General features: G+C 42.2%; 1 protein-coding gene across 2 annotated transcripts in view; it reads right to left on the bottom strand.

The window, feature by feature from the left end:
• Positions 1-14,152, bottom strand: part of lrmda (leucine rich melanocyte differentiation associated) — a 346,704-nt gene extending 332,552 nt beyond the window's left edge. For both annotated transcript variants that reach the window (XM_074646026.1, XM_074646023.1), the window contains exons 1-2: positions 14,025-14,152; positions 10,502-10,556 (exon numbers count right to left, since the gene is read on the bottom strand). The gene's annotated coding sequence lies outside the window, so the exon portion shown is untranslated. The remainder of the gene's footprint in view (positions 1-10,501; positions 10,557-14,024) is intronic.
• Positions 14,153-27,678: the final 13,526 nt, after the last annotated feature.

Below are 27,678 nucleotides of genomic sequence, written 5' to 3' on the forward strand. Positions count from 1 at the left end.
CTCATAATATTACGACTTTTGTTTGTAAACTAATAACTTTATTCTCATAATATTACGACATTTTTCTCGTAAACCTATGGCTTTATTCCCGAAATCTCAGATTTTTTTTTTTTCCTGTGTGGCCCTAATACTCCGTCGTACCATTGTACCATAGACCTACAGCAATGATAAATAAAAATGAAAATGTGAACAAAAAACAGTTATTCATTTCCACTAATTTTTAAACTAAAATCCACAGGGAGCCACTGGAGAGGGGCTTAAGAGCCGCATGTGGCTCCGGTGCTGCAGGTTGCAGACCCCTGCCCTACACCTACACTTATAACACTAGGCCTATGTACTGCAAGTAAAATGTCACATTATTGATATATACTGTAAATGCAGTTGGCATATATAAGCATTTTGCAGTAGACCTAGGTATAATTTTATATTTCGGTTTAATAAAGGGCTAATATATAATAGGCAATAGGCCTACTGGCAGCTGCGTTCAATAATTTAATAAGCAGGAGATCTTGAAGGCTGGATTCTCCCCACATTTGATTGGTTCATATTTATCTTCCCATAGTTTGTTGCCATGTAGCCTACACAGTTTGACTCTTTAGAAAGGCCAGGCATAGAAGCATGCTGTTAGCCTTGTGAAATAAACCTTTTTCACAGCAGACATTTGGACCTGTCAGCAGGAAAAGCACAGGTGTTACTAATAACATTAATGACAGCTTGGTTCCATCAAGTGTCCCAGTGAGCCAGCTTGTACAATACCAGGACCCTGCAATTACTCCACCTAAATGGAATGCAGCCATCATTAATGTCTTTAATTACACCGGTGCTTTTCCTGCTATAACAAGTCCAAAAGGTCTGCTGTGTCTTGTGGCATTCACATTTACCTAATAACCTGTGAAGGTGGCTGAAAGGTTAAACTATCCATGGAAATAAAGTAGCCTACAAGACAATAGTATCACAGAAATATGGTTTGGTCCGAGAAAATGAATTTGCTTCTCTTATAAATCGAGTTGTCTTCGACATAGCGTGTACTCGCTTCATATTTCTCCCAGCAGGTCTGTTGCTATGGAGGACAGGACGCCAGAAGGGTAAAGACCCGTTCCTGAGAAATGACTCACCCCCGCGCTCATGTGACAGTGGCACGTGTCCAAGCGCAGTCCATAAGGTGGAACAATGAGAGGATTTGTCGTCTCGTAATTGTAATTTAATAAAGATCTCACATGGTATCGCCGGAGCCTGACAGGCAGGGCCTTCCGGCGCTTGTTAATGCAATTGTTCTGGTCAGACGGTGCTGTCACAAATCATGCTGAAAGTTGGGTGACGGCAGAGCTCGTGGATACTTCCTGAGAAGCTCAGACATGTTTTGGATAGAGGCCAGGGAACGGCTGCACATGCTGTTGTGTTGTCTGGTTGAAAAGAAAATCACGAGCTGCGGAGTATTTGTTGCAGAAGATGTGATTTCAAAGAGAGGATTTAGGAAACAGTGATTTTGCAGAGGGCTATAAAACATGACTGAAAAAGAAGGACAGTGAAGTTAATAGATAATAATTATTCAAACATCTAGCGTTCGTCCCTAAAAATATCAGGTGTTGACAGTTTGAGGTAAACCATTCCCAAAATGGAGGCTCCGGAGGATTAAACAATGGCCTCCCTCGCCACTGACACCTCCACCCTCCCTCCGCTGCTCTTGTTTCACCTCTCTCTCTTTCACTGCTGATGTATGGCTGATGTGTGACAGAGGGAGCTCCAGTAAAACCCTGCATACATGCCAAAATACATTTTACAAGCACTGCTCTAATCAGCCTGCAGCCAGAGGCTCATAAATTGCCTCAGTGTGTCTGGAGCTGGTGAACAAACGCAGCTTATGGTCACTGCTGAGGAGTTGGATATACAGCAGGCCACGCTCTCTGCGCCCAACCAACTCTTGAGTGCTGCCGCTGATGTTTGTGAGTCACTTCAATAGAGGGAGGAACAACCCGGTGCCTTTATATCAACAAAAAATGACAGGGGTACGATAATTTATGCGCCTGTTTAATCAGCTGAGTGCATGTAGGCAAATGTTTGCATATTGCTGCATGTTTTATGTCAGATGTAAGTGTACAAGCACATGTCCCCGCGCTTGGATGCTCTCACTCATGTGGGAAAGTCTGTTAAAAGCTGTCATTACATCCATATTTAGGGACCACCGGAGGATTCATCAAGGGTTCGTACACATTCTGCTCGTCTGAATTATCGGAACGATTTGGAGCGCTCCAGCAGGTAGAATGTGTCATCACTCCAGCTGGGAGGTTGTTTTGTTCTTTTTAATCTCAGCTGTAACCTTCAGCGTCCTCCACTGACAGGAAATGCAGTTTATCAACTGGGGATGACACCGGCGGAGGTGATATATGCAGGACTGTACTTCCCCAGATAACTCTAATAGCGTGAAGCCCCGTCCCTGCTCCGTTCCTCATTTTCAACCAACAGGGAAATTCCTGAAGTAGGAGAGGTTGATCAAATAAAATGATACTTTGAGGAATGCGCTTGAATCCCGAGATGCCTTCGCCAAGTCCTCAGATGACATCTCAGAATTAAATAGAGGCACCTTGTCATCTCAGTAAAAAAAAAAACAGGTGGGGCGGTTTTAATGTTTTTTTCATGCCATAGTGTTATAAATTAAGTTATATCACACACATACATCTGTGTAAGTGTGGACTGACATTATATGAGAGTGTTGCTCTTAATAAAAGAACAGCCATGCTGTGTGTTATATAGCCAACATGTATCTGTTGGCCTCAGGCCACGAGTGCTGGTGTAGAAATGATGAGCACATGGCATAAGTATGCGTGTCCTTAAGTATACACTATGTACACTATGTTCTAGACTAGAAATATGTCATTGTTCTATCACATATCACAAGCTTCATTATTTATATCCCTATATGCCAACCGGCTATCATGCCAAAGCGTGTAATAGACCCGCCTGTCCACCAGAGGACAACGTGTCAGTGTCAAGATTTGCCTCGCCGAGGCCTGAATATTACAGCCGTGTATGAAGGTGCAGTACCAGCAGGGGGCAGCAAAACTACTCACTTAGGTTTAGGTAAAATACAAACTGTATAAAGATAAACGACATGACAGTTCCCCAAAAGTGAAGCCAAAACATCTTGATCGCCACCCCGGGTGGCTGGCTGCAGTATAGATCATAAATCCCAACCCCTCCATGTTAGCGGATGGGACATGGCCCAAACTAAAAAGTGTAAGTACACGTCAAATTAATTTTTCCCAAAGATGGTTAATGTCATTTTAGATAGTTCTTACCACACTAGTATAAGTCCAAGTGTTCATTTCTGTGATAAGTTTGGTTTTAATTAGTTATTTGACGCTATAAAAAGGGGTTGAGACATCATGATTGACAGCTGTGAGTCTCTCTCACTGACAAACTGCGTCCGTGCTCAGCTTGCGATTGGTTCGGGCGGGTGACCTCGATACCGCGGCTCCACCACCCGATCACTACTGCGCAGACTCTGGCTCCAAATGACGTCAAAATCTCAAGATGGCAGCTCTCGTATCCGAGGTATTTTGACTTCACTTCTGTACGGTGGGACGAAGTGGAGAAACGTCAACAATCTATATAAACAGTCTTTGGTCAAATAAAATAAGTGCTGAAAACACGTAAACAAACATCACTAAACAACAGGGGACAAATGTCACTAACGTTGCTTACAAACCAAAACACCGGTCTCAAACATCGGCCTTCTGGTTGAAAGTCCTGTGTTTGTTGAACCCATCCATCTCCCCTCCGGCCTGCCATAAGCAGTCTTTCTCCCTTTTTATTCTACGTCACTAGCTCTGAGCGTAGCATATTTACGTGGATACATTTCCATTGCAGTCAGTACAGACTACATGGCGGCTACAAATTACACGCCTAAAGCAAAAATGGCGTTCTTATTACACACTTTTGCTTTGTACTTTTGTTTTTTATAATTCTTTAATTTTACATCTAATCCAAATGGGATCCATTGGGTGGCAGCACTGAGCGACAGCAGTGATTATGACCTAAAATTAGAATTGTTTCTGTAACAAATACTGATGAAAAGAGGAGTATTGTTTTCACACATCGAGTGAAAGGGAGCCACTAGCTATCCCTGACAAAGAAGGAGAAAACATGTCTCACAGCAGTTTTCTCTCATATATAATACACAATAAAATGCCATCCTGTGGCTGTACATTGAAGCAAGGCAGATTTTTGTGTGCAACAATGTGCAGAACACACTTGTAATGACATATCTATAATGGTCTTCACCTTCAACATTCCCTCACTTTGACATAGCTGTCGAATAAAACCCCTGCAGAGGAAAGCTCATAACCGCTCTGAGAGTATAGCCTGCGTCTATGAAATCCAAGATTTGTTGCTTTTTATTCTGAGAGAGGATACGGTTGGGTTTATATACACCGACACACACATACTCACACACATAGACGCCACCCTCTGCTCTGGTAGTCGATAAGCAGACTGCGGCTTTGGCAGCGCTCTATCTTATTTACAGGACGTTTGTTGCACTTGACATTTATCGTGGCTCCGAGGCCGTGAACTTCATGCAAACGCCATTGAAGCATTCAATGCCAAGGGCCCGGGGCCTCCTGTCTCAGCATCATCACAAGTCTTTTCACGCTAAGATAAATCACTTCCACTGGACCCCGAGCGCGGGGAAGGAGAGGGATGGAGGTGGGGGGATGCGAGGATGGAGAGAGAGAAGGGCGGGCAGAGGGAGAGAGGAGGTTCAGGGAGAGGGGTGATGACATCCGAGGAATACCCGGAGGTTAACGCCAGCCCCATTTCTCCCTCGTTAATTGCTGGGTGCGTTCACACAAATATCACTAACCATTATGAGGGCAGCATATGGTTCGGGTAAATGCTCTTTAGATCTCAGAGGGATGTAAATACTGTCACCACATGACTGTCCTCGGTCTGCTCATGGCCACAGGACATGAAAGCTCCAGTTCTTAACCATCTGATAAATGCAATATATTGACCTGAAGGCAAAGGGTGGGCGAGTGTGTACTCTTCTAAGTAGCTATTACAGTTTAACTGTGATCAAACATAGAAAAGAAAGATTTTTAAAACAGCATCTTGTGAGTTCTCCATGTTGTTTGCTATCATGCTATAGCATAGTGGTACCATCTCATGGCATGGTCACTACTATTTATTCCTGGGTGGGTAGGTTTAAAGTGGTTTATAGATTGAAATATGTCCTTATATGTGATTATCAAGTGGTGGAAATAAGTATATTTACTTAAGTACTTTGCTTAAGTATTATTCTGAGGTACTTATCTCTGTTACCATTTTATGCATCTCAGTACTTCTACTCTACTACATTTCAGACTGAAATATTTTGCTCCACTACATTTATTTGACAGATATAGGTGAATTTTCAGATTATTATTTTATAATAATATATTATATGTTATGATAAAGTTGTAAATAATCTCATAAAATAGATAAAGATTAAGTGGCTCCCAACCTTTTTGGTTTGTGACAACGACAACGACAGCGACAGCGACAACGGCAACAAAAAACTGTGTGTAGTTGGGACCCTTTGTCATATTTCAGATGTCTGAGTTTTTAGCAGCTTCACCAAAGAGAGAGTTACCCTCTAAATTTCTAATATGGTTCCATTAAAAAACTGTTTTAGGCTCAAGGTGGTAAAATAACTATCATTAATTATTTAAAAAAGCAAAGATTAGAGAAAAGTCAAAAAATGAAAAATGTGTTTTCTTCTTTTGTTAATTATCTCCTGGCCCCTCTGATTTATCTTGTGACCCAGTGGAGGGGCCTGACCCCTATAGGTTGGGAACTACTGTACAAAAATATGTGAAAATATATTAAACGTGCTTCCAACTAAGTTAAAATGTCTATAATGTCGACATTCAGTTTATATACTGCTGAATAGGAGGTTAAAATGAACTGTTACCTATAATTTTAACAAATAAAATGGCTCATTCTTGAGTAGTTTGACTAAATGACCCACAAACTTTTCAGAAGGTTTCAGTCACATCTCGTAGTCTTCAACAGAGGGTGGAGATTTGTTCAGTTTTTATTTTGCTGTTTGTAGAGATTTTGTTGATAAAGACAGTGAAAGCTCTGGGAAAAGATATAAAGTGTTAGTTAATGTACTGTATATCTTCAGTTGATGAGAAACAATAACAGATATAATATAGCACATCATAAGGCTTATTTTGCCACACATTATAGTCACACCACGTATCTGAAAATAAAACTCAGTCCCCTGAGAGAACCATTTTCAAAAGAAACCATAGAAACTGAGTGAAAGGCTGACAGTCAAGAGGCAGTATATGGTCCTATTATAGGTGGAACAGTACAAGACGTAATAGTGGTACACATTAAAAAATGGCTTCAGTATAGAATGATGAATGCGCCTATGGAGCCCACCAAATCCTCCCAGCAGCTCTCGGGGCAATATATCCTCACGCCGTCAGCCCCCAAATTATAAATCACACTTCTCACAGGTCCGTATGATTCATTACAATTTATCGACAATAATTTACAGAAGTGGTTTTCAGATGCTTTTAACTTTGCAGCGGCGGTAATTTACAAACCCAGAGGAGAAAAAAAAAGGAAAAGGAAACAACAGTGCTGTATTTTTTCTACTTGACTGGCAGGGCGGCAGCTAAGCGATACGGAGGGGTAAAAAATTAGATCGTTGATGAAGGCTCATTGATTCAAATGCTTGATGTTCTTGGAAAGGCAAAAAGATGACACTGAAGAATGTGCTTCAGGCTGCCTTCTGTGCTACAGAGGTACTCTGACTCAGATCTGATGCGAAAAAATTTGATTATCATTTCAGCAAAAACACACCCAAGGCAAACAACTAACAGACCGCACAAAGCACGCTAAAAAACAGACTGCTTATTCATACCACCAAAGCTCTATTTGCGTAATCCAAAACACATAACACTAGCAGACACAATGCTTTTCTATTGTAGAAACTAATTTAATGATGGTATGTAATGATAGTGTTATATTTTACTACCATGCAGATGTTTGTGTCAAAGTCTCTAACCTAAGGCTTGCTCTCGGGGAAGCTTTGCAACATTTCACAAGATATTTGTATTTTACATCATAACCTGCATCTGTGTGAGCGTTCACAATGCCCTGCTCTTCTAAAAAGGTACTGCTGATCTACACAGAGGCTATTTCTGTTGCCGTGTGACACTGATGATGTTGACGGCAATCGCCTTCCCACATCACAGCCGCCGCAAAGGTCAGACCAAATGAGAGGGATGTGTAAGCAAAGCCTGTCCTCTCTGCCTCAGCCTGATCTGGCCTCAGGCACTCTGGCTGATGAGGCCTAAACATCAGCACGGGGTCATTATTTCAACTAGAGAAGCACTTAACTTCCTTTACTCCCCGTCTCTGAGGACGCTGCTGCAGCAAGGTGGACGACGGAGAGAGAGAGAGAGAGAAAGAGAAAGGGGAGGGCAGAGCGTTGGGTTTTGTCCACGAAGTATGAAGAAACAACTTTTTTTTTTTCTTCCTCCCTCGTGTCTCGGTGAAGGTAATTCCTGCACACACCGTGTGAATTAATTAATTACAAAGCTGGCTGGGTATCAAAGGTAAATGATTTAATTATATTCCCTGCGTCTTTGTTAAGAAGCCAACTGTCAGGCGGTGGTAAGTGGGGCTGTGGCCCTCTGTGGTGCCTGAGGGGTGCGTGTGAATGTGTGTGTGTAGGTGAGTGTGTGTGTGTGTTTGCACGTTTGTGTTTCTCTGTTTCCCTTCACATAAAACAGAAAGAAAGAAAATTAAATTAAAGAGGGAGAGTGTATCCATGTGTACTTTAAGTGTATTTGCTAGTTTGAGACTGTCCTCACCAGAAAAACTACAGAATTCGTCAGTTCTTCAAACACCTAAAAGGCACTGTGTTTATGTTTTCTTGTAGTCATACAGACAGAAGCAGCATGACATTGTTAAAGCGCCTCTTGCAGGGAAGTTTGGGTGTACTAAGGGTCTAACCCATAGACTGTATGTAAGAAGTGGACGTAGTCACAGTGACGTCACCCATTGGTTTGTTTGTGGCTTTCGCCATCTTGTTTTTTTGCAACCAGAAGTGACATGAGAGGGTGGAGCTAAGTACAACCGAATGCTGAATAAGACATTTTTAGGCGACCAAAATGTTACAATTAACTTTCGTGAACTGAAAACACACTGTGAAAGGGGTTAAAGTTGTAAGACGAAAACACGGACAACTCCTAGACAGGACAACGCGGTGGTAGCGACCTGTCAATCACGATGTAGCCACGCCCTAAAACATACCCTGCTTTATGGTCTATTTGACTCTAAGTGGAACCATAATTTACTAAATGAACATCATGCTGTATTGAAGAAGACTTGAAACTAGCGATTGAGACCATAAACTCATGTTTACAATGTTTACTGAGGTAATAAATCAAGTGAGAAGTAGGCTCATTTTCTCATAGACTTCTATACAATCAGACTCCTTTTTGCAACCAGAGGAGTCGCCCCCTGCTGGCTATTAGAAATAATGCACGTTTAAGGCACTTACACATTATTATCTTATAATTTTTAGGAAAAAATGTCAATGCCTAACCTTAACTATTCAAGGTCAATGCCTAACCTTAACCATCTTGCGAGATTTTGATAATTTGTGGGTCACCTTTTAGACACTAACCAACAGACCCTGGCGCACAGACACCTAGGGTGCTGCTGTGCTGAAAAACAACAAGAATGACATAATAAACAATGCTACGTGCAACGCACCGATTAGAAAATATTGTTGCATCTTCTGTCATGTCAATGGAGCAGAGTGAACACTACGCACAGAACGATGGAAATTATGATTGACCATACTCATTTCACTGTGCTGCACAGACGCCCACTAGCTGTGGGGCTTACAGTAATATAGTAGGCTATATACAGCTGGACCCGAATATTTGACTATATCAGAATACTTAAAAATGATTACCTTTAATTACACTTAAAGACACATGTTGCAGCACCAGCATCAAAACGCCACCGTTTAGGAGAATTGGGCCTGCAAATGTGACTTTTAGGTACATCTACACTTGCTCACACAGAGGGATAAGGAGAGGAGACGCTGAGCGCAGACAGAAAACTCATAGAGGCGTGTGTGCACCATCCATAATGGATGGTACACACATGCCTCTACGAGTTTTTACTTATCATATGGATGATCCATATGCTACGTAAAAACTCGTAGTCATCATGACACATTTCGTTAGTGACCGGAGGAGCACTGAGAGTGCGCTGGTTAAATAAAAGAATGATAGAACAGATAACATTAAATATTACAAAAAAAAATAATTTACAGATTTTGATAGTGACGAAGGAGGTGCTGGATCCAATCAAATAGGTGCCTGTCGTAATCTGGGAGGTCCCAGATCATGTTCCGGCAGGATGCGGCACAAATTAAGCCCTGGCTGTACAATATTTGAATGCAATTTTAGAGTAAATTACTGGCTACTATAGTTGCATTACTTTCACAGCAAGTTACTCTGACATTTGTACAGTAAATTATAGTAAAATGACTGTATTCTGACTGTATTACTGAGATATGGCATTATGTTGCTGTAGAATTACTGTACTGAACTATGATTTTACAGTGCAGAGATGATCAAATCCAAGTCCAAAAATGATAAAACATAATAAAGGTGTTTTACTTTACTTTTTTAATAGGCTGCCACTGCTGGTCTCTCACAATTTTGAGAAATGACCACAGTGACTAAAATTTGCAAATGTATGCCCTTTAAAGTGACAAACAATATTATCTATTGTGAACAAATTTGGGGAAAAAGAAGTTTCATTAAAAACTTTAAGTTTTTTTTTCTGAACAGGTATCATAATATATTTTTTTCATAACCAAACTCATGTTATCTTGTTTGCTCTTCCATATTTTTAGAGGTTTTGCACACACTCTGCAAACATGATATTTTCTCACCTTTAGAAGGAGCCATTTCACTCTTCCTGGAAAAATTACTCCGGCTAGATAGTCCATCACAATAAACATTAAACCTGATTCTCTGCTTTATCTTCCTACTCAGCCAAAGTTGACATGACTTCTTAATTGGGGGAGCCTTTATTACCCCGTACAGCAGGTCATTTCAGGCTTGGTTTAACATCCCATTTTATCAAATTGAGTAAATGTTAAAAGTAAAATATCAGTTTATAGAGGGCAGATTTAGTGTCCCAAAATTACATAAATGCCATCTTAATGTCACGCATGTTCAAATATACATATGCACATACAGTACATGCTCACACACTGCACAAACAAAACCTCTGAATAGACTCACGCCTGTTCTGTAATGGAGACATATCACATGTACGAATGTTTTGTTTATTTATTGCTAGGAGAAATTCTTTGAATCCTCCTCTTCTAGATCAATCTAGAAGATACACGTTAATCACTAATGATTAATGCCTTTGTTCATTGGAGATGAGAGCAAATTAGACTCACCTTCACGACCACAGAGTCAACACCTCAGGAGGAGAAGGCTGTGTTTTTGGTGACGAAGAATCTGGAAAAAAACACACACAGGCAGAAGGACGAGATTATATTGTGTCTTCAGGCCGACAGATTAAAAAGACGATAAAGCTTTCATAATGTGGGGATAAACACATTACACATCAGTAAATCTTGATTTTTATCTAACAAGAGATGCTCCTGTGATGTCACAGATCACTGTATCGAGAAAATGACTAACAACGGGAGACATATTTTTAATGAAAAAACTGTGTTACAAAAAATCCCCTCTATTCACACGCCTGAAGAATCGCTGAAGAACCAGAGGCCCCGCGTTAAAGATAAATAGAGCCGTTACTGAGGTTTTGTCACGGCACAAAGAAGCTGTTTATAGCACCGAGGCCTCGGATAAACCGTTTTCTGGCCCAACAAGGTAAATGAAGCATAATTGGAAGCCCATTACCAAATTGAAAAACGGGTGGCTTTTGTTTTAACTGTGTTAGAATCGAACTGAGGGCGCCTCTCCCACTCTGTAAACCTGCATCAAACTGCAGGGCTCAATAATTATAATGTTCAGGATCCTTCTGAGGGGCGAAGAAAATCAATAGACTAAGGACAAAGAACCTATAGCCATCACTTAATTCTCTTATCACTGTGATTTAGGGGAAGAGGAGGATGTTAAATAACTGTAAATCTTCAGCTATGACTTTGAGGGTGCTTTATGGCAGTTCTTACAGCGTCTCCCAGACAGAATGTCCATACCTTCCGCAGACCACACAATTTATAGCTTTATTACCCTTTGTCTTAAAGAGCAGGGAGACATAGCAGGGAGGAAGGAGATAACAGCCCAGCGCAGGGGCGGTTGGGGGGGGAAAAGAAAAAAAAAGTCGGATGCCATCATCGACTGAGACATATCTCTGTGACAGGTTTACGGCTCAGGAGCAGGGCTTCTATTTGGGGGTGGAAGACGAGAAAGCGTGGGTGTCCCACCTCCCCCCTCCACACAACCAGCCCTCCCATAACTCCCAACATATCCCCAAACTGCAGCAACCCTGCCCCCTGTGGAGGAGGCAAAATTAAATTTCTGACTCCCTGATGATCAGATTTACTCTGCTGTTTAGTTGCCTCCGCACCGCCGCTGCCACGCCGCCACCGTGCCTTCCTAGAGGTCACAGGGAGGACTGACACGGGGGGGGGAGGCGAGGGAAGGCCGACAGAAGGAGGGAGGCGGAGCGCCTTTTCACCACGAGTCATGAGTTCCTCTGGACCGGGCAGATGCTTCCTCATATTTTCTTGCCGCGGCTGACAAGTGGCTTATTGTTTCCCTTGATAAGGGTACAGTGTTCCCGGTAATGGGAATTAGAGGGAGGCGTAAGTCACCGAGACACAGGGCGAGACCGAGTCAATAGATAATGGGAGATTTCTCATGGATGCAAAAGGCACGCTTATTATCAGTGCTGTTTAAAAAGAGCAAGGCCTCTTATTTGTCTTCGAGCTACACTCATGGGTAGTGCGAAGGCTGGAAATAAAAGTCACACTTTGATTGAACTCTGTGAAAGCGGTTTCGCAGGGTTTCCAGACAAATGCCCCGGACACCATGTTCTGAACTCTGTCAACTCATGATGACTGACCGACCAGTAACTTAATGAAACCTCATTTTTACTGCGTCAATTGAAAAAAAATAAGCCCTTTTAGCTGTAGGACTATGACTCCTGATGTATCTTGATCTGTGTGTGGTTTCTCAGTGACTCTGCATTTTTACTAATATTAGTCATCACCTCCACAAAGGAGGTTTAGTTTTTCAGTTAGCAGGATACTGCAAAACCTTTTCAAAGAAACTTAGGTGAGGACATGAAAGTGATTTGTTTTTTGGTGCAGATGGAGAATTTTTCAAAACATGAATTAGTGTTGAGATATAGGACTTTTTAAAAACTTTTTTTTTTTTTATGAACTATGCTACTTAGGATACTGAATGAAAAAAATTGTGCGCATGTAACTAAAGTTTGTCTATCACTATCTTTGATTTCAATCTAGATCCAGAAACAGATACATATTGTGTGTACATATTGTGCAATACTGTGGTCTTTAGCTGCTTGGAGGCAGTGGAACAAGCTGTCAACACTACACTGACATTATCTCCTTTTTAGTTGATACAGCATGCAAACAGTTGCCCGTTTACAAATCCAGCAGATAGAGAGCAAAATTAACATTAATTTGAAATTGTGTTTCTGGTCACATTATCAATGTAAGACTCTCAATTTAGCTATAGCTTTGCTTTGCACTAACTCCTGAGGGAAATATCTGTCTCTTAAAGGGCCAGTGTGGGGATCTGTTAGCAGAAATGGAATATAAGATTAATTTCATCACTAAGAATTGTTGTGTTTTCATTATCTTGGAATGAGTTCTTCATATCTACATAGGCAGCGGGTCCTCTTCACAGAGTCTGTCATGTATCACCGCCATGTTTCTACAGTAGCCCAGAACGGACAAACCAAACACCGGCTCTAGAGAGAGACTTTCATGTTTTTATGTTACCTAAAGGCCACCGTAGTTCTCCAACATGCTGGGAAAGGGAGGGGTACCTCACCACTAGATACCCTTTAATTATGAAAATAATATACGGTGACTACATATTGTGCAATATTGTGGTTTCAAGTATTTATGCTTTAAACCTGCATTGATTAGTTTTATTTTTTGGCTGCTTGGAGGCTGCCGTCAACAACACTGACATACTATTATCACCCTTTAAGTTGATACGGCATGCAAAAAGCAGACACACAGCGACATTAACATTCATTTGAAATTGTGTTTCTGGTCACATGATGAATGAAAGTCTAATACTCACTCTCATTTGAGCTTTAGCTCTGCTCTGCACTAACTCCTGAGGGAAATATGTGGCTCTTAAGCAGCTAAATGCTCCACAATGCTCAGCAGCTATAGTCTCTAACTGTGGACCAAAACAGTAACCAAACCAAAGAATAGTTACGTAACAAAACGCATGATTATCATAAACCAAACATGGCACAGCGCACCAAAACTTACACAAGTCATTGCTGAACCTCTGCACGGAGCACTAAGCTGGGTTACAAGAAAATCAGACCTATACTTGTAAACACAGCTTGACCCAGGTAGTGACCGTCTCCCCGAACAATGCCGACATCAAAGGGAGAGTTTGTATTCTCCTGCCTGATAAGTTATTGTCAACAGCTGCTCGGACAAGAAAGCCAGAACCTCACACTGCAACAGCAGACAGGAAGTCAACAAAACAATGGTCTTCTCAAGTGATAAACACAAATGTTTGATGGCTCAGACTTCAAAAACCAACAGCAAATCTATAATAACTTCCCTTTCTGGAAAAAAAAACATCTATTGAAACTGTCTCTTCATCATTTTGGGGTGTAAAAAACATCTAGCAGTTGTTGTGCCTCTCAAAGCAGGAGGAAGAAACTTCAGCAAGTATATAATCTACATGCAGAGCTGCAGAAATTGAGAACCAGGGAAGAAGTTTAGCACAATTACATACCCTCACAGAGTGATTTGTGGTTGTGTGTTGAGAAGCTTGAATCCTGCACCATCCAACATGGCCAGTGAGCAGAGCAGCAGCGAGGGTGTCCTCTTCCTGACAGCTCCCCCTAGGGCCCTGGAATACATTAACCACTGTGGTCCACAGGGGTGTTGGGAACAATTACTCACTCCCGCCATGTGACACCCTCGATAAATTAAGCTCCCCCTTTAAGTTTTAAAGGCAAATGCATATTGTGGCCATCACTTAGAGGCCGGCCCGTCCGTGCCCGCGCATAATTTGCTGTAACAATGTGTTACCACGACTCGGTAACTCAACCCAGCAGCCGACTGCAGATGAGTGAGCAATGTGCCGATGAAGTCGGAGGGCAAAAGAGGAAGCGTGGGGAAAAATTGCATTAAAAGCTCCGCGTATGTGTCTTCACAATTAATACATTCTAGTCCATCAAGCTGCAATCTAATTATGAAGTATCTGCCATGAATCATTTCTGCACTTTGTTAGTTAAATTGGGGGAAAAGAATCCAGACACATCATTGAAATTAGATTTTCTTTCTTTGTGAAATCACAGGAAAAAAGTTCTGTTAGTGGCCGAACACAAAATGATTGTTAAACCCCTGCAGCTAAAGAAAATGTAATTATGATTAAATAATTGACAAATTAAGCCCAGGGAGCTTACATTTTTTGGCAATGGCCGTGATCCATAAAATCAGTTTTTCTAACAGCTGCATGTCTAAAAGAGGTAATTACATTCTCTGTAAACACATATAAAACCTGAGCAAATACACCCAGCAGACGGCCGCGGATTAGGGGTGAGATGGAGATGTCATCCACGTCCTCGCGATGGCACATCTGGAAGATAACTCTGGAAAATGCAGCTGGTTCTTTCAATAAAAAAAGTCTCTAAATAAATTTCCACTGTGCAGAAGTAACTCGTGACAACCCAAAGACAAACTCACAGAGAGAGAGAGAGAGCTGCGCTGAGGAACGTCAACACCTCCACTCAACAAAAAAAAAAAAACCTTGAAAACTAATTACGTGTCACTCTGAGTTTATATTGAGATTACTTGCTTCAGTGTAATATCATTTTATTTATGGAACACCAGATTTATTTCAGCTAGTGTGGATTGTTTTTGTTTTTGCAGCGCTGACGTGCAACAATACAGAAACATTTGTGAACATCCATGCCAGGTTTCCAGAGTAGAAAGACCTCAAATCCTCCCCGTCCTCTTCCTCCTCCTCTACCTCTGTCCAATGAGGAACCTGACAATTCCCGCCTTATTAGACTCCTTGGAGCCAATGTTCTGTCATTACACGAAGAAGACCACCGGCTTCAAGTTGAGTGAAACTTTATATTTCCCTTCTGTCTGTGCTCTTTTCAACATGCACTAATGATCGCGATGAGCAACGCGCTGGCGAGACAGCGAGCGGGTGAAACAGAGAGACGCGGTGCAGATATAGAAACCAAATGTAATGTGTAAGATGTGTAACGTGATTAGCCGGGGTCCCCAACCGAGGCCTTCAGTCAAAGGCAGCGACGGTAAAGATCATAAGACACATTAAGAGGCACTCCGTCACGATGTGAAAGAACATCTGAGTTCTCAGCTGCCGCCATTCATTTTCATAATGACAGTGAGTGCGGTTGAAAGCGGTAGGATGTCTGAATGGCATTAAGCTCTCAACTTTGATTAGGTGACTCGCTGGAGATGAAGAGAAATCATTTAGAGGGGGATAAGTGTGTCAGGAGATAATGGCTCCACAGGTTGAATGTGGCGGAGAAAACACTGAAGCTGATGAAACACGGCAACAACCTGCAGAAATCCAGGTGCGTGCATGTTTGTGTGTGTTTTTTTGCGTGAACGCGGTGTGCAAATTTGTGCAAATTCGAATGTGCGTCAGTACGCATGCTCGCACGAACGGTGGTGTGTGTGCATGCCTGCCAAAGATCTCACTTTCTTTGTGTTTCACGTCAGGCATCTCGGTCTCGGTGACAGCGTTTCACATTGAGGTGGCATGTCTTGGAAAACAAAACTAAATATCACCAGTAAATACTTTGTCGTATGTATTTAGCCAAATTAAGGTTCAAAATGAATTAATTTGATTGCTAGCAAGGAAAATTGTCATCCTTTGCGCTCAAAAGAGTTCTCGCACACATATTATCTGTTTAAGCATCACATTATGCTCAGGCTTACATCACCTGGAGATTCAAATTGTAGCTGTGAAAGTACTAAATCCTTCAAAATGTCTTTTAAAACTTTAAGAATGTTCTCTGTGCCCTGACCAAAACAAAACATGATGACAGGTGCCAGTTTACGACACCCCTCTCTTTATCTCTGAGTCTCCTCAATTTCCCCCGACAGAGAGAAAAAAGACAGAGGGAGAGGGGGGAGAGAGAGGGAGCGCAGGGGACCTGAAGTGTGTTTAGGAGGAAGATGGCTGTCAGTAGCTGTCAATCGGCGGCTTTTTGATGCCATCGTCTCGGCACAGGCCTGTCTGTCTCGCAGTGTAACAGCTATCAAAGACTCACTCACAGCAGAGACAGGTGCCGGGGTGGAAACACGAGGAAATCCACACATTCTCTCATTTACACCTGGCATATAAACTTTGTGAAATCTGGGTCTGTGAATCACGATGGAGCCGATCGTTCTCACCTGGCCTTGAAGCAATAAACATGTTGAAGTGATGCGGCAGTCCCGTCAGTGCATGGCATATGATTATTGGTAAATGTTTGGAAAGAGATTTCTACTGAGATTCTCCATCGTTCAATTTTATTTTGTTTATTTGAGTGCTTTTGGTTACATGGTGCTACATTCTGATAATGCATGCTTAATAAAATGTTTATAAGTTGTAGCTATGGGCGTTATTGATGGTTAAAAAACATTTTATTAATGCTTTCTAGATGAGCAGAAAGAACAACATTTATGTTGAGAGGTTGCAAATCTGTTTCATCCTTTATCTTGATGCCTTAAAGTAACTCATTATTTAAAAGGTACATATAATGCTCCTTTTTAGGTTCATACTTGTATTTCGAGTTTCTACTACAACATGTTTACATGCTTTAATGTTAAAAAAACACATTATTTTTCTCATATGGTCTGTCTGAATATACCTGTATTCACCCTCTGTCTGAAACGCTCAGTTTTAGCTCCTGTCTCTTTAAGACACCCATGCGAAAAAGCCCAGTCTGCTCTGATTGGCTGTCAAGAAAAATATGGTGCACCTTTGCAAAAGTAGTTTTCAAGCTGCGGGTGATATATTCTGATGAGCTAAATCTGAATGGTTTGTTGACTGGGTTGTCTTATTTCACAGTCTGTGGGTTGTTTGGAACTGCGGATACCCAAATGTACGAGCACAAGCACTGAAAAGGTGAGTTTTTCATGATATGTCCCCTTTAAGAGACATGGGGTTCTTTATATATCACTTAATAATCAGCCATCGTGTCTGCAGTTATAAATGTAGGTAAACCACTACAACAATTTCTTCATAATAATTTAATCAAATTGTCCAAGAAATGTGAATAAAATCAATATTAGTGCTAAAACATATTAAAAGTAATTATAGTTATACTAACTTTTTTCCAAAGGGAGGCGGTGGGCTTAAAGGTGCAGTGTATAGGATCTGATGACCTCTAGTGGTGAGGTAGCCGATTGCAAAACGCGAAAACTGAAAACGCTAATGGCCCTATCTAGAGCCAGTGTTTGGTTTGTCCGTTCTGGGCTACTGTAGAAACATGGCGGCCAGCTCCGTGAAGAGAACCCGCTCTGTATGTAGATATAAACGGCTCATTTTAAGCTAACGAAAACACAACGATTCTTATTTTCAGGTGATTATACTCTAAAGAAAACATACTTATTAATATTATATTCAATTTCTACCAATAGATCGCCCTAAATGTTACACACTGTTCCTTTAAGAAAAAAAGTTAATATTGTATTACATACCTTATTGCATTAATGTTAGCAGCACAATGTGGACAGGGGTTATTGTGATATGAGTGGAGTAAACACCATGGAATAAAACCTGACTGTTCCCAGTACAACACAATGGTTGTACTGATCTGCTTTGTTTGCTTCCCTTTGGTCCGTTTTAGCAACTCCCGGTGACAAATCCCTCTACAGTACACATTTGACCGGTCAGCCATGAATCCAGCACTTCAGCAGGGGAAACATTTCAATAGCAAGCAGCACAGGCGCATATTTCTAATGGTCGATATCATGATCGATTTGGCGGTGATCTATTAAAAGAAAGTCCCACACTGGTCGCCTTCATTTTCTTATTGTTGCCGGCTACAGAACATTTTGAAGAGAGCGTGTGACTGCACGCTGCTTTTGGTGATAACATCAATCCGTCCTGCTGTCCTTGGTGGACTGTCTGCTTTTCATCTTGTTCGAGACAGATCACTTACATGGCCTACGGTTCCCACACAACACCTCTTTATTGGTCCAAGACAACATCAGGATGACTGTGTCCAGATGATCGCAAATGGACACAGGAGGTGGAGGAGGAGTCGTTTGGCCTCTCCTTTGTGGGCTGCTTCACTCTGTCCATTTGGCAGGTTCGCATACAGACAGATCCGCATATATGGCAGGATCCCCAGTCAAACACACAGCTCAATCTCCGTCCTGTGCCTGTAGCGTGTAGCTGCCTCCGGGAAGTCCTGTCAGCGCTTACCATTTGGCCTTGAACCTGCGCTAAACTATTGAGTTCATCATGCATAAAACATTAAAGATGTACATCGGGAAGGCTGTGGCTGCCTGTTTATTGGCACTCACAGCTCCATAAACCATTTTCATCCCCTCGCAGGATGAGACACACATGCTCTGCAGGCCCTATTGATGGCGTTTAACACGGAATATAAACCATAAAACACAATAATAAACATAAGCGGAGCAAATAAATCTGATTCATAATAACCCCGAGGTGGGATTTATGTAAGCAAAGATAGAAGTCTTTGTGCAAATTGATGGTACGAGCTCTATCAAAGCACCAGTGAGACACTAATATAGTCTTATAAACACACCAGCAACACTCTAAAGTAGCTTCATCTCTCCTCTTTGGCTGGCCTAAGTGCTTAAGTAATGTATTGCTTTCATAAGTGTGCAACTTCGTAGCACTTTCTTTTGGTGGAAATATGTCTCCATCCTCTGGGTGGTGTGATTAAGAATAAAATACAAAGAGCATTACTGTGGAATAAATTTCAAACAGTGACATAAAGCAGGGGAAGTGTTAGCCGGTGCTGAGCTGAGCCGCGGCAGTTCTCTCTCTGATGACGGCAGGGAGCTCTAGAGGTATCCATCACCAGCACACACTGTCCCCCTGGCACCCAAGCTAATGTATCACCTCTGGATTACAGTAATATCTGTCTGATGGATGTTTTCTGAGTGGAGCGGGACGCACGTACCCCAGACAGAAGCCTCAGTCGCTGGGTGTAGCTCTGAGGAGATTGGGCCTCTGCTCCTGGAGGTCCGATATACTTCTATCCCCCTTCCTCCTCTCCTGAGCCCCGAGTCCTGAATACACCTCCCCCGTCCATTCATCCTGCCTTCTTCTGCTATTTGTGTGTGTGTGTATGTACATGCATGCATGCCCGCTCACATGTGTTAGTCACAGGTCTCCACCGAGAGAGACCGACTGCCATCCTGGGGCGATGCCTGGGTTCCTCCAGTCAACTTTACTGCCTTCATTTGGCCTGATGAATGGCTAGCTGCCTTATCAGTCCTTCTGCCTGCAATCTCAAGTGGTTCCCTGGAGCCTCACGCTGCCGGCAGCATTCGGTCGCTCTGCCCAGCTTTCTTTCTGCTCCTTTTCACATACACACAAACAGAGGCGCACAATTACAATACAGATAATACTATTCTAGATGTGCAGTTCAGAAAAACGACATGCACGTGAACAATGCACCAATTGTAGCAGCCAAAAACTCTGCAGAGCCCAAACACACGCACACAAACACACACACAAGCACACGTCAGCTAGCAAATCCATCATCTTTATTTCTTCCCCAATGTGCTCGTATTTTTCTCGTGGCTGCACCATGCTTGCAAAAATATTTATTTTTGCTGATTTTTTTTTTTCTTTTCTTGAGGAAACACAAAAGAAATCACACCTCTCTTTCTCTCCCTGTCTCATGCCAAAATAATCAATGCTTTCCAGAGAGGGACTTGTGGCGCGACATGCGTGGAGGGAAGGCAGAAGGATGCAGACATAGCTCCGGGGCTCTGGTTGTAGATAATAAGTGAGGAGCAGTCCTTGGGTATGTTTTACAGCTATCAAGACTCATCATATTTGACATGCATTCTGGTGTTTACACAGTCTCCTCCGTAAAATCCTCTCCAGCTATAGAAGGGAGCGGGGTGCAGGGAGCACACACAACGCAGCACGTACACACACACAGAAGTGCTTAGAAAAAGAGGAGCCAGTTGTTGCCTTTGCTTTCTCTCTCTCTCCCCCTCTTTTCTCCATGTCCCATCTCTTATCCACGGCACAATTGGCGGCGTTAGCACCTGTCAGCTGACTGACTTCTTGTTCCCGGTGGCTTATGAAAAAATCATGGCTGCTGGGCTTCAGAGGCTGCTTTCCCATCAATATGAATTCACCACGGTCTTCATGCAACATTAGGCCAGGCCCTGTTTTCATACAGCGAGCCACACGCTCCTTCGTCTGTAATACACAAGAGGAAATGAAAAGAGTAAATAGTCCTTTTAGAATGTTGCATTCGATCATGTGTGGAACCAAGTCGCCTATGAAAGGGACCAGTATGCTTGGCTCTCGAAATCACATTTGCTTTCCATCCCCAGATATTACGGCACCGTGTGTCCCTTATTAGTGTGTCCTGTTACTACTGTAAATGAAACAGTACAATTCTCAGTGAAGCCCTGCCATGGTTGTTCCCCATTGTTGTATTCATTTACACATTTTTAGAAGGGTTACTCTGTTTATGTACTTTTGGTTTAAGTGCTGAAGCAGTATGTCATGGGGGCATGTATGAGGATTATGCAGAACTGCGTGAACCGAAGCACCCTCAGCAAAATGACACTGGAGAGATGGATAATTGCAGCTCTCAGTTATATGCGGAATTGTTATGTTAATTTTTATTCATATAAAGAAAATACAGTAAGGCTATCTGTACTGTCATTTATCTAAATCAGTGGTTCCCGACTTCCACGAGCGACACACAACACGAGCTGACTTTGAGGAGCTGCAAGAAAAAAATCTCTCCTTCTCAAAATTATGTTTAATTTTTTTTACTTTTCTTTTGTCTAATATCTGATTATTTCTTTTGAGATATGATACAGATACGTCTGTGCCTTTACACCTCTGCAAATATTGCAAGAAGGTCAAATCACTCTTCAATTGAACTCATAGACTGCATATAAGAAGTGGATGTAGTCACCTTGGTGTCACCCATTTTTGAAGCCTAGAGTTCAGTATTTTGGTCGTCGCCATCTTGCCTATTTGCAACCAGAAGTGACACGAGAAGGTGGAGCTAAGTACAACCGAACGCTGAAGGCGACCAAAATGTTGTAATTAACTTTCATGAACTGAAAACACACTGTGAAAGGGTGGAAGTTGTAAGATAAAAACACAGACAACTCCCAGACCGGCGTGGTAGCAACCTGTCAATCACTAAGTAGCCACGCCCTAAAGCATACCCCGCTTTATGGTCTATTTCACTCTAAATGGGACCATAATTTACTAAATGAACATCATGCTGTTTTGAAGAAGACTTGAAACTAGTGATTGAGACCATAAACTCATGTTCACAATGTTAACTGAGGTAATAAATCAAGTGAGAAGTAGGCTCATTTTCTCATAGACTTCTAAACAATCAGATGTCTTTTTGCAACCAGAGGAGTCGCCCCCTGCTGGCTATTAGAAAGAATGCAAGTTTAAGGCACTTCCGCATTGGCTTCACTTCTCAGACCCCAGAGTTCCCCACTGGTTGAACTCAGAAGTCATGCACCATGTGATGAGTAAGATACAACAATACAATACCTGGGTTTTAGTACTGATACCAAAATGATAATATACAAACCTATATTTCATTTAACAAAATGTCGTAACACAAGCCGCTAAATAAGAACTTAACCTTAATAAATTGTCTAAAACTGGCAACACTTTTATTTAAATCTAGAACTACATGATCAAAGAATAAATAAACATGATAACGAATCTGACATTTGAAGCTTTTGGTACTTGACATTTTTTATACTATTGCAAGGGTTGCAAGTATCGGTTTGCATTAAAGGTACAGTGTGTAACATTTCAGGGGATCTATTGGCAGAAATGGAATATAGTATTAGTAAACATGTTTTCTTATCACCTGAAAATAAGAATCATTGCGTTTTTGTTACCTTAGAATGAGCCGTTTATATCTACATAGAAGCAAAGAGACAAAACTCCGGTGTTTTTTTTACAACGGACGCCATTTTGGACTGAAAACGCTTATTATATTTATTATATTTGTATTGTTCAGCACAGGCTATTTCGGTAGAGACATTAAATATGACAATAGAATAGAAATAACTTTGTTTTACTTTTGTATGGCACTTTTTAGGCGGATGTTTTACTGGCGTCGGGTAGTCCAAAACGGCGGAAGCGTAGCTTTGCTGCTGGGGGCTGATGTTGCAATGGAACCAACAATTGACTTTCACTTCTTATCAATATAGTTTTTTTTGTCTACATAGGGAGCAGGTCCTCTTTACGGAGCCGGCCGCCATGTTTCTACAGCAGACCAGAACAGACAAAGCAAACACTGGCTCTACTGTAGATAGGACCATTCGTATTTTCACATTTTGCGTCAGCCACACAGCCATAGTACGAAATGCTTGGCACACGACAGAAGCTTCAGTTGGTTGCAATCTGCGACCTTACCTCTAGATGTCGCCAAATCCTACACACTGCACCTTTAAAGGGTCACAAGCAAAGGAGTAAACAATTGCTCTAAATAACCCGCCACAGCCAAACAGTAAAACAGAATACCTCTGACATGTTGATTTCAAGCAGCTAATAAAACCACTGACTCATTTGGCCTTCATTTAACATCTGCTTTTTCTTGGACCTGCTGCAAACCCTCTGCTCTCCTTCATCTCTCGATCTCTCTTAGCCTTCTGAACATGCTGAAAGTCAATTAACTACACCACTTCTCCCTGACATCATCGCGCTAATACAAGCTGCTCTTGACCTTATGTTTGTGTGTCTTGAACGGATGGGAGCGCCATGCTTCTCCCTGATTGGATTAACTTCAGATGTGGTCTGTGTCCGGGTCTATTACAGAGGCTGTGTTGTGATTTCGAACCCCAAGCCCAACGCTCCCCACCCCCCCCATAGCCCCACTGTCCCACCCCCTCTCCTCCTTTACACCTCCCTGAAGGCCTGCTGCTCTCCCAACACGCCATCTCCCAACACCCCACACATGAAGACACGCACACATATGCCTCCAAACAGTCATATCCCATGTGTCTCCTGCGCAGTGATGGCATGCCTGAAGAAACCGTCCGTCCCTGCAACCACATCCTCCGTCTCTCTCTCTCTCTGTATCCTTTTTTTTCCCCGAGTCCGGAGGGGTCATCTCAGACAGAGGGCTTATAATCAACTCAATTAAGCGAGCCTGATTGCCATGGCAAATTGGTCTGGGTTATAACATTATCATTAGCGCCTCAAGTGCGATCACAATGGGACACGGCAGTCAGATGAGAGTGAGACTAATAGGGAAGGAGGATGGAGGGACTCTGGACAGGGACGAAGGCAAAGTTTGACTTTCTGGAAACAAAACACTAGAGGAAGTACATTGTTAAAGTGGAATAAGGCAGTTAAAATATAAGCATTCAGCGCTGCTACGAAGACTATTTCCTCTGAAACCGACTGACAACCACTGCGAGGTGTTGTAGAAGCAGCTCCACTGCGTATACACAATGATTCAGCTGGGAGACCTGCTGGCTTAAAAAAACAGTGGTTCACCCAGTAATTGTTTCTGAGGATATGACATTTGTCTCTTCTCGTGGCTTGCTCAAGGTGTCAACACCTTTCATATAGCCAAGATTTTTTTTTTTTTCACCGTGGCTCACGTGCCCCGAAGCAGCCTGTTTGATCTTTCTGAGGACTGTCAACTTATTGTGTGACTCCATGGAAATTGAATTATGTATTTATTTACACACCGGGTTAATAGAAAAGATGCCTGGGTGATTTGAAAGTCAAACAAACCACACCTGCCATTCATTTTTTTTTCTGAAGCAGATCCTCTGTTTTGTTCTGTACGGCTTGAATGCACAAAGAGAGGATGATAATGAATTGAACAGCTTATCCTTCGACATTCACGCTCCAAAATACAGCAGCGAAAAAATCCAGATTTCCATGATTGAAAAGCACATTTTGGGGGGGGAATATTTTCCTCATCTACATTTCTGCAACTCTCCAAGTGGCCTACATAAACCGATGCTCTTTGTGTGCACGTGAGTGTGTGGAGAAAACACTCGCTCGGGTCTCGCACAGCAGCACAGTGGCCCAGTTTGAGCATAATCAGTGTCAATGCATCTCTAATGGTGTGTGCTGGTGCGTGCGTGTGTGTGCGAGCCTCTTCCGGAAGCTTTAAACAGACTTGTCATGTCGGGAGACGCCGCTGTCAAACGAAGGACGGAATCTGAGGGTGTCAATTGAATGCCGAGAAAATGTCTGTCAGTCGTCTTGACGTCGGTCTCTCCATTGTGATTAGCATCACTTAATATTCACGCGTTGCTTATCTGCCCGCTGAGACGGTGCCGAGCTGACTGCTGTTATTAGAGTGCATCACAGGCTGGCCTCGCCGTGATAAACACACGGAGGATGTAGCAGCCATGTGGCATTACAAGCATGTCAATATGTGCTGCTCTGTGATGGTGTCACAGGTCAATTCAACAAGAGGAAAGTGATATTACCTCCCAGACAGGGGAGTGAAGGCCTGGCTCTCTTTGTGCCACGAGCATGGAAAAGACTGTGGATTCGCTAAACAACACTGCCACTTGCTGTTCACATTTAGGTACTGAACATCAAAATAAAGGGAAGTGCAGTTTTGAAGGAACTGTGCTGAAAGGCCTAAAAACTTTCATACATTTTTGTGGACTTATTTATTTATTTTTTAGATAATGCTTGAAAAGCAAACACAGACCAGCACATAAGTTTTAAGACAGGCCTGGTTTTAAATTTCTTCTCTGCACGGTTTGCAAACTTTAAAAGCCTTTTTTTTTCAGATGTAGTGTCTTCCCTCTCACGCGCTAAATGCATCAAAACAGGAACCTCTTGAATTATTTTGTTTCATATTAGCAGTTGTATGTGTCAGTTTTGTTTTCTTGTTCCTCCACCACATAGTTTTTTTTTTGTTCTACCTCCGAGAGAGCGTGTGAATGTGTATCATTGTGGCACTCTGACAGTCACGGCCGCGAGGAGGAACAGTGGTGTGCTCGCTGCAGATGGCAGCACACATTTTTTCATTCCTTAAACAGACACAAAAAGCAGCTGAGGGACCAGGGCCTGTCTGTAGAATGTGCTGGGGAAGAGTAGGTACTTGGCACAAGTAGCAGAAACAATTAGCGTCACATAAGCAGAGGCCTGAAGCAGCTGGAGAGAGAAAGAGAGAGAGAGAGAGGGATGGTGGGAAAACACGGCATCTCATTTTCACCGAGAGGACCTTAGCAGAAGTGTGTGTGTGAGAGATCCCCTTCCTCTCCTCGTCACAACTCAAACATTTCTCTTTAAAGACAGTTCATGTCACGGCTCATTTAATTGAGGCGTTCTTGTCGGCAGGCGGTGTTTTTGTTTGTATCTGTGCATGCTTAATTAAGGAACAGACAGAGGAAGCTCCGTGTCCTTGGAGAGACCTCGCATCCCACTCACATCCCCAAAATCCCTTTTTGAACATTCCTGGCTACCGTCTCTTCCCCGTTCCCTCATTTTTGAAGTTTCAAGACGAGATGATCTAAAGCGTGGCTCATGAAAACACGCACCAGTCTCACCAGTCTGCAAACTGCTCTGCAAAAAAAACACTGTGCTCATTAAACTCTGCCTACTTTACAGATAAAGAAAATGTTTGAAAAGAAAATCACTTTTGAAAGAAGGAAGTGGATCCATACTTCCTTGGAAGCACTTGGAAACACGGTTTCAATTCTCAAAGTGGACCTATTATGATTTTGTGCATTCCCCCTTTCCTTTAGTGTGTTATGTAGTTTTTTGTGCATGTAAAAGGTCGGCAAAGTTACAAAGCCACACCAAGGGGAGTTACTCTCCCCCACAGAAACACTGCTCCTGAAACACCTTGCTTGAAGTCCCGCCTTTTCTTCCGTAACATGGTGATGTCACCAAGTAACACTTTTGCATAACGGCTAGTTTAGCCCTCAAACAAAGCTAGTTAGAGAAGAGCTGGAGCGGAGTCCAAAGTGTTTTCAAGGGGGGGGGGGGGGGGGGGGGGGAGTTGGTCAGGAGCTCAAACAGAGCGTTTCAGACAGAGAGTGAAAAGAGATGCTGCAGCAGAGCCGGTGTTGGAAAAGTAAAGTGTTTTTTGAACATTAAAGCATGTAAATATGTTCTAATAGAAACCCAAAATACAAGTATGAACCTGAAATTAAGCATCATAGGTCCTCTTTAAAGACTATTGGTTTAGATTTGTTAAAGACTGTCTTAATGCAGTGCTCATATACTCACATATTGAAGTTGCTAGGCTCTGTTTTGTCAGTATCACCACTCCACTTATTTCTCCGGCTCCTCTTTGTCACCGTTGCTGGCAATTTGACAGGATAAAGTACCCATGTTGACCTCTCCCTCTGTAGCCGTGTGTCCGGTTTCTATATCAAACATAAGCTGTGTCTATGAGAGCATAGCTGTTACCATAAATGGTACAATGAATATGCGTAACAGTAAGCACAAGCAGAGAAGACTCATCAAGTCAGCTAAATCACTGATGTCAGTTACACAGCGACATTTATCTAAAGTCTGCTAACATAGCCACATTACACTACCTATCAAAGTCTCTCTTTAAGGCTACCTTTTACATTTGAACACTCACTCAGGCGGCACATACTAGTTTGAGTTACAGCTCTGGATTTTACATTCCAGCAAGTTTTCAAGGTTTTCTCTTTGTTTTTTTTGTACACTAACAAACAATAACTGTAATGGCTGGGAGCACAGGGATCATATGAGTTAATTAGAATAATGGCATTCTTCTTTATTGCTCTCTGTGCATTGCTATGGAACTCCACATGTCCAAAAACCTTTCAGAGTACGGAAGTCTTCATGCAAGCACATCTAATTACAAATGGAGTTCAGAAAAATACCAAACAAAAATACTGTTAATTCACTCTAATCATAGGACATCCCAGAGGACTGCACCAGAAAACAAATGAATAAACCTTTCTACCACTAGATGGCAGTATTGTGAGGCAGTGATAAAACTGCAAGTGTCATAACCTCAGCAACGGGCTGTCTGACCCCAACACACATCTGAATTGTCTGTTAATGATTTGTGGACTCTGCACCGTCCGCTAGTGTAAAAGTAGCCATCAGAAATGAGGTACTCTTTTTTGGATACTGTCTAAAGCTTTTATGAGCACAGAAAGAGAGTCGTGCTTCCTTCAGCTGAAAACAATTTAAAACTAAATTTAGAAAGTGTCTTTCATGTTTTTGTATCTAC

Source organism: Sebastes fasciatus, chromosome 9 (genome assembly GCF_043250625.1).
Source record: "Sebastes fasciatus isolate fSebFas1 chromosome 9, fSebFas1.pri, whole genome shotgun sequence".
NCBI classification, from domain to species: Eukaryota; Metazoa; Chordata; class Actinopteri; order Perciformes; family Sebastidae; genus Sebastes; species Sebastes fasciatus.